The sequence below is a fragment of the Daktulosphaira vitifoliae genome, unplaced genomic scaffold (genome assembly GCF_025091365.1).
Source record: "Daktulosphaira vitifoliae isolate Bord-2020 unplaced genomic scaffold, ASM2509136v1 Scaffold_2, whole genome shotgun sequence".
Taxonomy (NCBI): Eukaryota; Metazoa; Arthropoda; class Insecta; order Hemiptera; family Phylloxeridae; genus Daktulosphaira; species Daktulosphaira vitifoliae.
Window position 1 is genome coordinate 6,606,556 of NW_026099573.1, and position 15,891 is coordinate 6,622,446.

At 33.7% G+C, this 15,891-nt stretch overlaps 2 long non-coding RNA genes across 4 annotated transcripts; one reads left to right on the plus strand and one right to left on the minus strand.

The window, feature by feature from the left end:
• Positions 1–321: 321 nt before the first annotated feature.
• Positions 322–3,652, minus strand: LOC126898612 (uncharacterized). Of its 3 annotated transcripts, XR_007702317.1 has the most exons (5): positions 3,077–3,652; positions 2,890–2,968; positions 2,007–2,212; positions 535–1,917; positions 322–487 (listed from the first exon to the last, which is right to left on the minus strand). It is a non-coding gene; the product is annotated as an uncharacterized LOC126898612 (long non-coding RNA). The 3 variants fall into 3 exon arrangements; XR_007702316.1 differs by lacking the exon at positions 2,890–2,968; XR_007702315.1 differs by having other exon boundaries at positions 2,890–3,652.
• A 2,981-nt stretch (positions 3,653–6,633) lies between these two features.
• On the plus strand, positions 6,634–9,790 carry LOC126898613 (uncharacterized). Its single transcript, XR_007702318.1, has 3 exons — positions 6,634–6,782; positions 9,328–9,515; positions 9,577–9,790. It is a non-coding gene; the product is annotated as an uncharacterized LOC126898613 (long non-coding RNA).
• The last annotated feature ends 6,101 nt before the right edge of the window (positions 9,791–15,891 follow it).

Sequence of the window (15,891 nt, forward strand, 5' to 3'; positions counted from 1 at the left end):
TTATTAAGCAAAAACAACAAAATTTTTATTTTGAAAAAAGTTGTTACCCATACCAAGTTAAGATAAGTTAAATTTTTAGGACAAAAAACTATATTATTTTATTTTATTTTTTGATTTAGATTTCATATTATAAATTTCTATTCACTGCAAAAACAATGCAAATCAAACATGTTTTATTTCAATTTAATGAATTTGGTCAAAGTTAGACTATTTAAAACTATGAATTATAAATACCAGAAACCTTAAAAATAAATTAGTAAATAGGTGGAAGTGCAAAACAAGTTAGATTTCTAGAGTAATTAAGTTTTTTTTGATACATGNTAGATTTCTAGAGTAATTAAGTTTTTTTGATACATGGAAATTTAAATTTTATTACTCATGTCATTTTTGAAATGACCGTTTCAATTATTTTTTATCATTATTTTGTAGAAAACTTTATTTTTTTTGCTCAACTTAGAATTTTTTTCACTTTGGAATTGTGAAACACCTGTATGAGAGTTATACCTTATACTTTATTCCATGACANTAAAACACCTGTATGAGAGTTATACCTTATACTTTATTCCATGACAGAATATGCGTAATACATGAATTCATGTAGAATATGCATAATGCCATAGAAAATTAAGTATTAAGATAACCCTCATACAGACATTTTAACAATTCCTAATGAAAAATAACCAGTTTCACAAAAAAAACCTTGATCCCTCATAAAATGCATTGCAATCATGCCTCCACTAGTATAGGTCTTGGGGTTAGGTCTAGTATGGAGTTTTTGTTCTGAATAACTATTATTTCTCCCTTAAAAAAAATAATAATATCTTCATCATGTAATAATTTTTATTGGAAGAAATGTATCCCACCTAAACTACTTTCTTTCAAGCACAAGAAAAACTGTAAAACCTAGCACTGACACAATGAAAAGAGAATAGGTAAAAATTTATTTATTATTTATTTATTTTAATTTATAAAATTTATATATATAATTTTTTTTTAAATTATATGTTAGCATCCTCTAATATTAAATAACTATCAGTTATAACAATTAAATATTGCAAAGTGTATGAACCTTATATCATCCTATGCCCTTTTCATGGCACGGCACTGATGCCAATTTTAAAATACAGTACAACCTGGATAAGTTAAGGCTCAAGGGAAATTATTTTTTTAACTTAATAAGGTTTTTGAACTATTAAAAAAAAATTTGACTTAAAATTATTTAAGAATTTGAGTTTGTATTCAACACTTATAAAAATATAACAGATTGATTCCAATTGGCAATACTAAAATTTGTGAAGTTTTAATGAATTTATGTATTTATTTTAATAATTAACAGCTTTTAAATTTAAACTAATTGCTTTAACTAGTCTAACCTACCACATTCAAATCTTTTAGCTATACAACTACAAATAATTTATTTGTATTATCTATAATATTTATTTCTTTTGAGTAAAATTTTCTTTTTCAAGGAACGCAATATTCTTAACCTTATCAAAATTCTACTGATGTAAACATATTATCTATAAAAATAATAATTTTACTATAATTTTTTTTTAAATACTTGAAAGTAACATATAAAATAACAATTACTTATATCTTAAATTTTAAGATATTTTCTTACTACTCCCTCTAATATTACATCATAAAAATAGTACTATAATAACTACATGTATTACTTTATTACATTGCCCTATTTTAATTAAAAAATTTAACAATTACTATTAGATTTATTTATTTTTTTGCAATCTAATATTGTTCAATGAAAATTCAAATGAGAAATTTAGCTACAATACTGTATTTGTAGTATAACAATTCATTCTAATGTTGATCTGATATGAAATTAAAGCTTACTAATGTAGTATGTTAAGACAAGTGTATACAAAACCAATAGACATCAAAATTGTACAAAAACTATAACTGAAATCAAATTTATAACAAAATAAATTAACTTACATGAAATAAAATTTGTAATACTAAAAAAGGAAAAATTATTTCATTAAACTCACTTTAGTTTGTTCAAGAACTATATGTTAATTCGATAGATGACTTTATTATGATAGACAGTAATAAAAAATCATGATTACAATCTTTTTTTGTTTCTTAATATGATTAGGATATTAATCTTATGATATTGAAGTATCTTAGTTTACTTATAAGTGCATACTTAATAATACAGATGATAACTTACAATAGCAGGTATCAAAACTAAAAACTGAAATCAAATTAAGGAATAGATTATTAATTATTAAAAAAAAACTAAAAACTGAATTTATATTAAAACAATTTTTTTAACAAATTTATTTACTGTTGGCAACTTTCTAAACAAAATTCAAAATAATTTTAATTTATGCAAATTTTTATATATTTTAAGGACACTTGTTGCTATTTAGTGAAATAAATTAAGTGTTCTAATCCATGCACGCTTAATTAAATAATAATAGCTATGAGCACCATATCAAAATGGTTGCTTAATATTTATTTATTATCTACAGTGAAACATAACACAATCATAAGTTCTCTTTATAAAATTGTGTATTAATATTCAGTAGCTGATCCATACAATTATTAAATTTGAGAACTCTAATTTAACTAAGATAAAAATTATTTTAATTAATCAGTGAAAAGTTTAAAATCAGTTTTAAAATTACATTATTTTAAATTTAGCAATTTAAAAATAGTATTTTAACATACTTTCATAATAAAGGTTATTGAAGTTTATTACATACAAAATGTTTTAAAATATCATATTATTAATATCATTTCATTTATAACATTCCCAATTATACAAAATTGTTTAATTTCAATATGGATATAATGTCAAATTTTTGTCTATTTGCTAACCAATTTAAAAAAATATATTCAAATAGTTAAATTTAGATAATTACTTACAAAATTGTTAAATATAGTATACCAATATTGTTCTGTATATTATAATCATTTTGGAATAGTTGGAAAATAAATTAAAAATCTATAGCCAAAAAAAGATCATCAATACATGTTTTTGGAGCCTGGAGTTTTTTTAAATCTGGCCTTAATTATACTACACATCTAATATTACATCATTATATAGACTTACTTTTTAAGTAAAATGTCACTACAGCAAAACTTATTTTTCTAAAAAGAGAAAAAAGTTAAGTTTTTCGGTAATTTTGTCATTCGACAGCAGCAAATCCAAAACTGTAAATATCTTCGAAAATTAATCTCTTTAATTTTTCGGTAAATTTCATTTTTTCTGCAGCTATTTCATAAAATAAAATTATTAAGACAGATCTATAAAATTTACTTCATTGTCTATTGTACTCGCCTATTGTTCGATATTCTTTAAATTTAATTATTTCAATAAACTTTCAAATATAATTTATTAATTGTAACAACATACAAATAAAACAGTTTTTTATTAATTTACTGCACTAAAACACTATATTTAGATAATAATTAAACAATGTAACATTATTAATGTACAAAAATGTTTGACCACGCAATCTTGTAGTACAGCCAGCAAATTAGTACTGTACCAGTTTAGTTTTTTAAGGTTATGTTTAAGATAATTAAATAACGAACAAAAATCTTTTAAAAGACGAGCGTTTATATGGTTATGTTAAAGCTTTTAATTCATATCAGTCAACAAAAGTTAAAAAGATTATTTTGTGTAAAGAATAATTACGATAACATTATCGTAGTATTTGATTGTATTTAGTTATTATACTATGGTGAAGTGAGGCTAAGAAATTTATGCTTTAATCTTACATACCCAGACTGCTATTAATAATACACCGAAAATCCGATTTGTATCTATTATTGTTATCACTCATTTAGTGCGTCGTAAATTTTTATGGTTAATTTACCTGTCATAACTTGATCAATAAAATTTTGTTTATGCAACAGCAAATAAAAATAATGACTTCTGTATTTAATACAGTAAAATAACAATAGAAACTTGGCATAAAATCACTCAACTTTAACAAGCTGTAACGGACTAACGGTTAATCGGAAAAAAAAAATTGTACGAACAAAGTTGCTTGTAATTTTTTTTTCTATCATATTATCAAATCAAAAATAGTGGTTCCCATTTAAAAAAATTATTATTATTATTATTATTATTCATATTATTGTAGAGTTTTATAAGTTTAATAATTTTTCTCTGTACAAAAATTTAATATTTTCAATAGTTACTGAGTAAACGAGTGTCTTATCCTTAATGAATCACCCTGTATTTATATATATATATATATTAATTATACATAAATGGTTAAATTCGACTGAATAATATATTGTTTTAATTGTCGTACTTTTGTTATTTCGAGCGTATTTAAAAATAAAATTTCATACGTTGTGTTAATAATAATAATTGTGTTGTTGGAAATATGCTGACCTAAGCGTCTGGTAACCGACGATAAAATACTAAGTAAAAAATATATGCATACAACGTTATTAGTGTACGTAGACATCTTTGATGTTTAAAATATGCTTATCTAAGAGTGATGAAATACATAGAAAATTATAGATTTGATAAAACGCAGACGGCAATTATTATCATAAAATGTAGACGGTAATGTGAGTTATAATATAGCAGTACTTTTGTTGTTGGAAATATGCTTAGCTATGCGTCAGGTAGTTTAGATATGTAGTTGATGATAGCAATTGTGTCTCATAAAAATGTTTATCATTTTAACTTTTTAATTTCAATTTAAAACATCATTTTAGAACCTCATTTGGCTACACCTCTTCCCTACGCAAACGATCGGAGGCTGTTCGTTTAACAATATATGCGATATAGCAATGTACTCATGGGCAGTGAAGAAAGCTTTTGCGTTTAGGGGTACAGGACATCAAACACGTGGACTCAACGCGTACTATAGGCACGTTCAAGGATTAACGCATACTTACAATGGAAAATTAATTTTTAATTATTCCGCTTAACAATCAACTTATTAGATACAATATATAGAGACGTGCGGCAAGTTTGTTTATGTCGGGTTTCATCCGCACCCCTCTCATTAGGTTAGTTTAAGTTAAGTTTCATTACCACTTCGCTCATTAGGACTTGTTGAAGGAAGAGGAGATCCCCTCCCCCCGACTTAAGTTAGTTTTCATTGGGTTTCACCCATCCCCCGTTTTGCTGCGCTACAGTGTTTTATGTATATTATATACATAAAAAAATATGCATATAAAAAACTTATTATTTGGGTTCGCGCTTAAGTTTGAAACAATGAAATAGTAGTGGGTTTGTGTCGGTTGTGCCAAACCATGACGGGCGCGCTCGTATGCGCTCTACGCGTTATCGTTTGTCGGGACGGCTAATTACCGATCTTGGCATATCCGACTGGACACAGCCGAAGCGTTGGGGGCGCGGTCGTTGGACCGTTGTCGTCTAGCGCGCCGTTCGTACGTCTCGGTGGAATATCGCCATTAATGACGAAACGGAACGACAGATCGAGACTGATGATACATGGAGACTACAAAGACTCCTCTTAATCGAAACAGTTGAACCGGACGACAATCTCGTGATTCATATCGATGTATATATATCGATATGAAGGTGTTTTATGTATAGATCGTTAGAAAACTCACGATTTTCTCGAACTCAGAAGCGAATCAGTGTAAGTCACTAAATATAGAAAATGAGATAATTGGGATTTTTCAAAACTTGTTGTAATAAAATAGAGTCCCGTAAAGGTACTAATAACTTTTTTTATTGAGATATAACATACTGAAAAACTTAAATCTAACACAGTATAATAAAAATGAAAGCGAAAGACTTCGCCGGCCGTGGGCTCGTGGGGCCGTAGATTTGCGGGTCCGAGACGAAACCCCCTCCGGAGGACCTTAGGAATAAATGATATGATGTTCGCTGAGCGGCCTCAAATGTCGTAAGCGTGATGTTTAAAATAACAATTTTTTTGCTACGCAGCCATAATTCACGTCATTTGTTTTCGATGTATTATAACGCATGGTTAATTGTTGGTAATAAAAAAAAAAAAAAGGCCGGTTATGATTAGAATCGTACAGATTCGTATAATTAAAATTGAAGAAAAAAACAAAAAACCGTATGATTAGGGTAATTATCAATCCAATTAGCCTGAATCGGATGATACAAGGTTTACTCGTAATCGCCAAGATCGTAATTTTCGTTGTCGTATCGATTATGGTCGGGTTAATTGTCGTAAAAATGAACAAGGTCGTTGTTAATTTTTAAATCAAAAAAATATATTAAAAACTAGTAAATTTGTCAAACGACAAAAACGATGAAATTTCTTTTAGTTTGCAAAAGCCCGTACGATGGGAGCATACGAACGTTTTTCTTTTCGACAAACGGTCGAGTCGGTTTAAAATAATTACGTTAATAAAGTTTATTAATAATACTGCTGCTACTGCTACTACTACTACTACTACTACTACTACTGGAAAGTTGTCTTTTGTAAACACAAGGAAAATGTGTCTTTGCCGGAATATTAACAGCAATATTAGCGGTGTCGTAATTACGATATTATTTATTACTGTTTACTTTACGAAGCAAATCGTTAACGTCGATATAGTCGTAAGGATATTTGTCGATTTTATACGTACAAATATATGTGTGTGTGGATGTATTCCAGTCTGATCGTGTGTTTATACGTTGTTGATTTCAGCCAAAAGGCACTTTTCAAATCGAACTGCTGGCCGTCGAACCGTGCTCCAACAGTACCACTGAACCGTTCAAACTGTGCCTGACCGTGAACAAACGGGATTCGACGGTGTACATCTTCGCCTCCATGAAGATTCCGTTCGACAACAGCCTGTCGGTAATAAACAGTAACCGAGTGGTGGGCGTTCATCGTCTTCACCAAAATTAACCATATCGTTTCCGCCAAATTTAATTAAGGTAGGTTTTTCGTTTCCAAGTTAAACCGATAGTTTATACCTGTCTATAAATAGAAGTTTGAGAACCACTGTTTAAAATATTTGTCAAAATAACCCAATAATAATTATCTACTAATCATTTAATCGAACTTTTTATTAATTTTTTATTGTTATTAGATAGCAGTGCATTGATAATTGTGAATTGTTTCATTCACATTTTAATGAACAATTTTTTAAGGCGCATTGTTTTATTATTAATATGTTTTTAAAAATTTTAATAGAAAATATTTAGTCTTATATTTACATTAAAATATATAGTTTTGATAATGTAGCCTCAAAAAGCGTACGGAATAAAATTGAAATCAGTTACAGAAAAACAAAAGAGACAATTGAAATATATNAAAAAAAAAAACACATCTTAGTAAAACCAATACCTTCTCAGCTTCGCATCGAAGCTAAAATGAAATTAGCCAATTTTGATTTGTGAAATCAGTTTCAACAACTATCGGAAAATGTATAGATGATAAATCTATTTTTTATTATATTATTACACTTATTAGATATTTTTTAAACTTAATATTAGTATTTGAATTTTGTTTCAAAGTTTTGATGACTTTATTTTCTTATAAACTATATTTTTATTATTTTTTACAGTTATATATAAACCTACTTATAATAGTTATCTATTATAAATTATTTACCTTAGGTAAAACGTCATATTTTCTTTATAAAGTTATTCCAATATGATAAAATAAGTAATTATTTAAAACTACATGATCATATTTAGGGGTGGTTAAGGGGACCAACAATTCTTGGGGGCGAATGTCATTTGATAGTGATGGGACAAAAAATTACTTTATTTTGCTAATTAATATCCCACACAAAAATCTTAAATACAGACCTGAACATAACATTCAATAAAAGCCAAACCATTTGGTACGGCAGGTACCTAACCTGTCCGTATGCTAAAACCGATACTGGTTCGTCGTGGTGACCCATGGATAATAATAAATGGTTCTCAAATTTTTTTTTAGATAGACTGATAGAAGATCAGTTTGGCGGAAACGAAAAACCGACCTTATTCAGGTTTGTCGGAAACGATAATCTCCCCGAGTAGTTCGACCGGATGATCGATTCGTTATTAACAGACGCGTTTATCCTCTAGAATAACTATGATTCATGTGGGGGAAGCGTCCATTGGTGAAAGTATTGTTTTCGCGGTGTTAAAATCGCCATTTTTCGTATTATAATTTTTCACTCGTGTTGTCGTCGTCGTCCTTATAATACGATAGGATACGATAGACAAAAATAATAAAAAATACCATAATAGAAAACGAGGTAATAAAAGACAAGACGGTAAAAGACGAGGTAACAAACAATGAANCCATAATAGAAAACGAGGTAATAAAAGACAAGACGGTAAAAGACGAGGTCACAAACAATGAGTCAATAACAGACAGGATATAATAACATTTTTGTGTATATTATTAATATTTTCAGGGTGAATTTTTGCTGATTTCGTTAACAACCAACAGATTTATATTCGTAAAAAAGAAGGGTAGGCCCTTTTAAAAAAAAAAAAATGTATATATATATATTCTAAATTCCAACGTTTTTTTTTTCACAAAAATCATATACACCCGAAATTTTTTCAAATGGATCGGTGCAGACGATTATTATTGAAAATGCCGTGTTTTACGATATATCCGTCTATAATTGAGGTTTTTTTTTCAAATTTTCCTTGGCGATAGGTTGACGAACTAATACGTTGAAATCCGGCTTCTTCGGTCCGACAAACAAAGAATATCTGGCGAGAGCTGAAAATGTTCGCGGATAGACGTAAAATTAAAAAAATATGTCGTCGTAAAACCAATACCCTCTTAGTTTCCCCAAAATCATAACCGTTTTAGGAGGTAAACGATAAATAAACCATCACATATATTGCACGTATACATATAGTGGTATTCAGTAAGTAAGGAAACGAGTCGATTGTTTCATACAACGAGAACAAAAGAACCCGTTTCCTTACTTACAGAACATTCTATATTTATATACATTGTAGTAATAATTAGATTTTTATACGCGTAACGTTTCTGCGCAGAACTCATCAGCTTATTAGATATAAGAAAAAAAAATAAGACACTTTCTTTGACTCTACTTTCTTGGCAAAATATTTAATATTTGTTGCAAATTTGAAAAAAAAAAAAAAGAGACACTTCATCATGAAATCAATACGTTTGGTTTGCAATTTTTTTAGAACAAAAAACGTATAAGGTTCACAAACTATATAAATACCTTTATTTAATTAATTAATTACCCGTATTCAATCGATTAAATACATTAAAGGATAAAAAGAATGTAATTTTTTTTTTTTTAAGTTACACACGTATTTAGAGCGAAAATTCATCAACAGTCGTATGTCACTGTGTTTGGAAAATGTATTTTTTTCAGTTTTCGTTTATCCACGATTTCTTTTTCCGTTTCCAGTTTTCGGTGAACATGGCCCGCCTGAAAAACGGAAAATACCAAAACAACTGTTTCGTGGCCACCATGCCCAGGGCTTGCGACACCATCAGGAGCATACAGATGAGCAGCTGGGCCAAACTGACCAAACGAATGGGAGCTCCGATCGACTGCCCTTGGCCCGCCGTACGTCCAAACAGTAAACTCGTTCCGTTAGTTTTATATTAAGTTTTCCGTTGACAATATCCAACGCGTACGTTTTTTCGTCTGCAGAGAAACTACTCGGGAGTGGCGTACGACTTGCCGGACTTGGACAAGTTCCGGTGGGCTCCGGAGTTCTTCTACGGCACGTACAGAGTTCAAATAGTGTTTCGCGACATCCAAAACGCGCACGTGGGTTCGGTGATGTTTTACATAAAGTTGAAAAAAAGAAACACTTGAAAAAAAAAATGAAAACCAAGAAAATGTCTCCATATTTTAATTCAGTACACAATTAATGTTATAGTAATATCTATTTTGTTTTGTTTCGTTATTTAAAAATAAATATACGTACGCACATTTAAAATCGTTATTATACATATGTGTGTGTGTCAATTTATGTTCTTATGCGTGTATGTATTTATTTTTTCATTCATTTATCCATTGTTCATTTCTCTTTTTTAAGAGAAAACGAATTAATTTTGAATGAATTTTCAAAAGATATAAAAGTCTTTTATTTGTAACGTTTGATTATTTAATTGTCGAATATAATAATATAAACTGGTGTGATCTGGTAGGTAATAAATACCGTTTTCACGACTGATCCGAGTAGTTAAAATTGTTAAATACCCATATTTGTATTGATTGTCTAAAGATAAAGTCCAATTACAGGCGTTGTGTCGACCAACCGACAGTTGCGTTCAAAAGCTTACCCGGCGGTCGAAATTTACGCAAACGGCCATTCGGCAAGTAGTAGTCATTACGCGGCGTATCGGAACACCCTACCGGTGGCTTCCAGCGGGCCACGATTTAAATACAACAGTACGTCGCGATTCAAATGACCGCCTGTTGCCGAGTAGTGGGTCTTTTTCGGCGGACGGGTTTATCCGCGTAGAGAAATTCGCTGTCCGATTCTGTCGGTTAACGCTCCGTCACAGGTGATATCTTTAAACGATTGGCCCACCGGTCATCGTGACAGTGAAAAACGATAACAAAACAACAATTGTGACGCCGTAACACGATCGGGTTCGGTTCGTACGCGGTAGAAATGTATCGTTCGTTTTGACAGTATCCGTCATCCATTCGTATCCATTAGGGTGGTCCTTATTTTTCAAACTCAATTTTTTTAAGACAGTACCCTCTAGATTGGTTAAATACTATTAAAATGTAATGTAGGTAAAATTTGGAAGTTTTTATTCAACCCCTTCTGGTGCCGCATTAGGGTTGAAATATGGCACTTGATGGTTGTTTTTGCTTTTTTTGTGTTTAACTCGATAACTATTACACTTAGCGCTAAAATGAATAGAATATTAATTATGGAAATTATTATTGCCTACAAAAAATTATTAATGTAATAAATCCATTATAGAATATAAATCCATATTCTCAAAAATATTTTGAGAAAAATAACTTAACATAAAAATTTTTCAAAATTTAACATAAATATATTTTTTTAAATATTTTAATATTTTTACTGAGTGGTTGAAGTTTCATCGAATTTTTCCTTTAAAATTGGTTTTAGTAATATTTCCTAAAAAAACTCATATTATATTTCACGTTAGTGCAATTATATATTGATGTATTAGAATTTATGGCGCGAAAATCAAATATCAGTTTACCTGTACTGTTCTAAATGCTATACTTATTATTTTGAACGTGTGGAATTTACTGTGATTATCCATAGAAGATAAGAATTGTGGCATTATTGTTGTTTGTGTAATAATAGGTAACGATAAAAGTTCTTACCAATAATCATTTTTCATGGACTAATATCAGATATTTTCTTGTAATTTAGTTTTTTGCTTATTATTGTGTCAAGTTTTAAGATTTGTTAAAATATTAGTTTAGTGATACAGTTTTTTTGAAATTTTATTTTATTTAAATATGTCACGTAACCAAGTGTGTTTAGTAGGAGCAATGAATTATCAAATTACTGGAATTAAATTACCTTCAGTTAAAAATGTTTTGAGTGTATTGTATTATAATTTAAGATTTGTAAAATTGAATTTGCATGAAAGTGCGGCGCTTGCTGTTGACGAGTGTCTAATTTACTGGAAAGAAGCTCGAATACCTACGCAAAATCCAGCTAATATTATAAGGAAATTAAAAATGTTTTACGATGAACTGAGAAATTTAGAGGAAAATAAAACCAGGACCAGCGACTTATACAAGAAAAGAGAACAAAATTTTGTAGACCAAATCGAAGAATTATTTGATATAGCTCATGCTAATGCAATCAGTCTAATGAAGATCCAGGAAGATATTGATTTTTTGCGACTTCAACGAACTAAGGGACGTCCTGGATGTATGATGGGAGTAGATATGAATTTAACCCAAGCAGAAAAAAAAATGCAAATAAGACAAGAACAGAAAAATAAAACCCAGCACAGGGGGGTCGCGGCACAGTGGTGACGTGACATAGTTGGATCAAGTATAATGATATCTGACAGTGATTAAAATCACTATCAAAAAAAAAACGCTTCGATGCAAATCTTTAGATAGTGTTTAATTTTAAAAAATTGGTGGATTATTCTAAAAGCTTCATAAACTGCTAGTTCCTTATTAATATCCTGATTAAGATAAAGTATGTCGAATGAAAAAGGGATTATTAAAAGATACTACTTCTCATAAAAAAATTGTTAGGAAACGGGTTACTATTGTTCTCACTGTTTGCCTTACTTACTCGACTCCCCGTATACTTCGATACCGTATTATAGTATTGAAGTGTTGCATACATACATTTTGTACTATCCGATGTTTTAAACCCAAAAACAAAATGAATAATATTTTGCTGATTCGACCTACTCGACTTAACACGACCAACGGAGGAATTCACCGTTACGCAGTGAATTTCTTAGTGATCCGTAATCTGATAATTATTAATAGTGATTTCACATAATCCGTTGGAATTATTTTTACCATCGATAATTTTTTAACGGCAACAGCGCGCTAAAAGAAGTACAAATGTGTAAATGTCAAACACATCCGTACCCAAAAGACCGGTTATCGTCATCGTCGTTATTAACCGGTGCACCGGTTACCGACTGACAATTATTTACGCCGTTAAACGCTTGTTTTTCAATTATCATTATTATTATTTTTTGCCGCGTATACACATTTGACACGACCGACATTTGAAAACGAATCGCTGAAAAACCAACGCGGTTTTCGTTTTCGTGTCCGACACCGAGAGACGTTTAACACTTCGTCCTCCGATCGTCGGTTCTCCTCCGACAAAATTCGTAGAACGGACGGCAAACGTACTTTTGCAGCACGGCGGCGGCGCCAGTTCCGGGCCCGACCGGACGCATCTTCAGCCGGCGGCAACAGTCGTCTTCGTCGTCGCGTCCCGAGCCCTGCCGGACGCAACGCCTCTTGGCGTTCTTCCCGATCCTCCTCAGAGTCCTGTACTCGGACTCGTACGCCCTGTACGCGTCCACCGTCGTCTCCAGCCACCGGCGTTCACAGACGGGCGCGCCCTCGTTGATGGTCTGCATCAGTCGCGTCACGTAGTGTCCGACCGCCGGCAAACGCCGGTCCATGACCGCCGTCTCGTCGTCCGTGAACGCGTATCCCAACAGTGCTCTCTTGTCGTACACGGCGTGCAGTTCCAGCACGTTGTTTCTCAACGCACGACACAGCCGGTACAGTCTGAACACGCTCTTCAGGTCCACCACGCAACTGGCGGTGGCGGTTGTCGAATTATTCGTATGATTTTCGCTCTCGCGACCGTCGTCTGGGTCGTCACGATTATTAGTAGTTGGAGGTGGATGAGGTGGTGGTTCTTTTTCTATGGTAATTTTTTTTTCCTCCCCGGTCACGTCCAAACGTTCGGCGGCTTTCTCCTTGTCCGTCTCGGACGTTCTACTGGGATTTCTCGTGTCGTTGGCCGTCCGATTCTCGTTCTCGTCTTTTGAGCGCGACCGCGACCGCGACGACGACCACGTCGAATTTTCCTTTTCCGTTGTCGGGTCAGTTTTCACGGACCGTCCGTTCGGACGCAAAAAACAAGAGCCCATCCGACGGCGAATCGCACGGGACCGCCTATGCACGGGGGGCGGCGGCACCGTTATCTGAACGTTTACAGACGAGGACGCAAAAAGTGTAACGGCGCATTTTGTCGGTGGCGAAATTGTGTGCGGCAAAAAAAAAAAAAATAAACATATTCGTTTCCAAGGTTTTGGGTTTTGTAAATAATACGGAGTGGATTCCAATCGGCCAGAACGTATAAACGATTTAAACTATTAAAATAGGCTGATTCAAAAAAAATAACGTTATCAGCAGAATAAAATGTATGATAGTACTGTTTGGTACTAGAAACTAGTTTGGTAGTTACTCTTTTATAGTTGGTTAGTAGTCACTGTTATATAGTAAGTTAGTAGTAACTAAATTGATTTTTTACTTTACGATAATCATTAAAAGGTCGTTATAAAAAAATACTCATAGCTTATTGGTCGTTTCGAGAAACACACGACTGAAAACACTGTGATTTTACAAAAAAAAAAGTAAACATTTAAACCTCTCTGTCGTGTTAAAAACTCGACGGGACCGATCGGAATATAAACTTCCGCTGTCACCCTGTGGCGATATCGTCCGTTACTCGAATGAAAAACTTTAAACGTGATTCGAACAACACCACGCGTTTGTTGAGTTTGTGATAAATAAAAATAAAAAACTTTGGTGAGTGAATAACCTCAATGACTTAGTAATAACAATATAACCAAGTTCATTAACTTTATTATTATCATTATAATTATCACTATCTTTGAAATTATAAGTTGTTTTAGTAGGTAAATTATTTTTTCTTCGTATAAAATTAAAATATTTAGTACAGTTAATAAAATGAAAATTATCAATTATATTGTTCGTTCAACATTTTAATTACCATATTCAGAAACTCGTTTTATAATTTTCAATTTTAATTCGAGTACGTGTTTAATCGATTTTAATTCGGTTTATATCTATCAAAACAACACACTTGTGTACTTTACTCGATTACTTTATTAAATCGATCGTCGTTACAATTGATTGCGATCATTGAACGCGATTGTTGTTCCGTCGTCCGTCGTGCGCCCGTTTGTTCCATACGACCGCGGTGTTCTTTTTCGAAAACAGTTTGAGACCGATCTCCAGCCGTTCCAGACAAGATTTGATCTCGTTCCGTCTGCGTTTCGTTTCGGCAGTCGACCCGGCGGCGGACAAAGCGTTCAGCTCCTCGACTTTTTCCACGTACTGCCGTCTGACGTTGGCCAGGTGGTGCAGTCGTTCGTCGTCGGGCAACAGGGACCGTCTCTCGCCGGCTCCGGGTTCGGTATCGGTCGACCGTTGTTGTTGTAACGAATGCAAATTTTGAGCGGCTATTCTTACCCGTAAATACCTGGGCAGTTGGCCGGGTCTGTGCGGTGTCGACCGTGGAACGGCGGACGTCGTGGCCGCCGCCAGCGCTCGAGAGACCCAACTGCCGCGTCGGTTTCGCCAGAAGTTGACGGGCGATCCGTTGGCGGCGTTCGTGGTCGGGAGGCCGCAACCACCACCGCCGCCGTCCGTCTGCACGGCTACCGCTTTACCGGGTTTTCGGCCGGTCGAACCGATGGTTTTCGGCACCGTCCGATTCGGGTACCTGACCACGGCGTCCGTCATGACGGAATCCTCGTCGTACGGGAATACGGTCTGCACCGGCAGGCTGCGGTACGCCGTCGACGCGTTTCCGTGACGCACTGCGGGGTCGCCGTTACCTCCCGCAGAGGCGCGCCCCCACGACGTCTCGGACTCGTCGACGCGTCCGCCGTTCGTCTCTTCTCGCCGTTGCCGCCGATAATCTTTTACTCCGCGCGGTACCACGGCCGTCTTGCGTCCGGTTGGCGGCGACGATCGGTTGACGGAAGCCAACCACGTCACGTACTTGCGGTTCTGTTCGATAAAGTCTTTCCCGTGGACTTTTCGATGCACGGTTTTTGCACGCCCGCCGTCTCGAATCGTCTCTTGTCGGTCGACCACGGCCGTCGTTGACTCTGCGGTCATTTTCTCCTCGGCTGCTGCCGCCGCTCTGTAGTGTGATTCGTGTAGAACAGTGTACGTTCAGGCCTTTCAAGCCCGCCCCGCCGTAGTCGTCGTCGCCGCCACCGTTTCAATTAAACAAACGCAAATTTTTCTCTTGTGAACTATAACGAATCAAACGTATCGTTGTTTTATATGTCACGAATATCACGAGCTCGGAAAAAACCTAGTGAGATTTTTAAACGTTTTTTTAAATATCTTTAATGATTAATTGTAGACCTCGATCGAGTTGCCCGGTAACAGATATGCGTGTGAATATGTGTTTGTATTTGTGTGTGTTTTTAACCAACCGGTTAAACATTCAAAATAAACGCCGTATACGTTGTATTATTA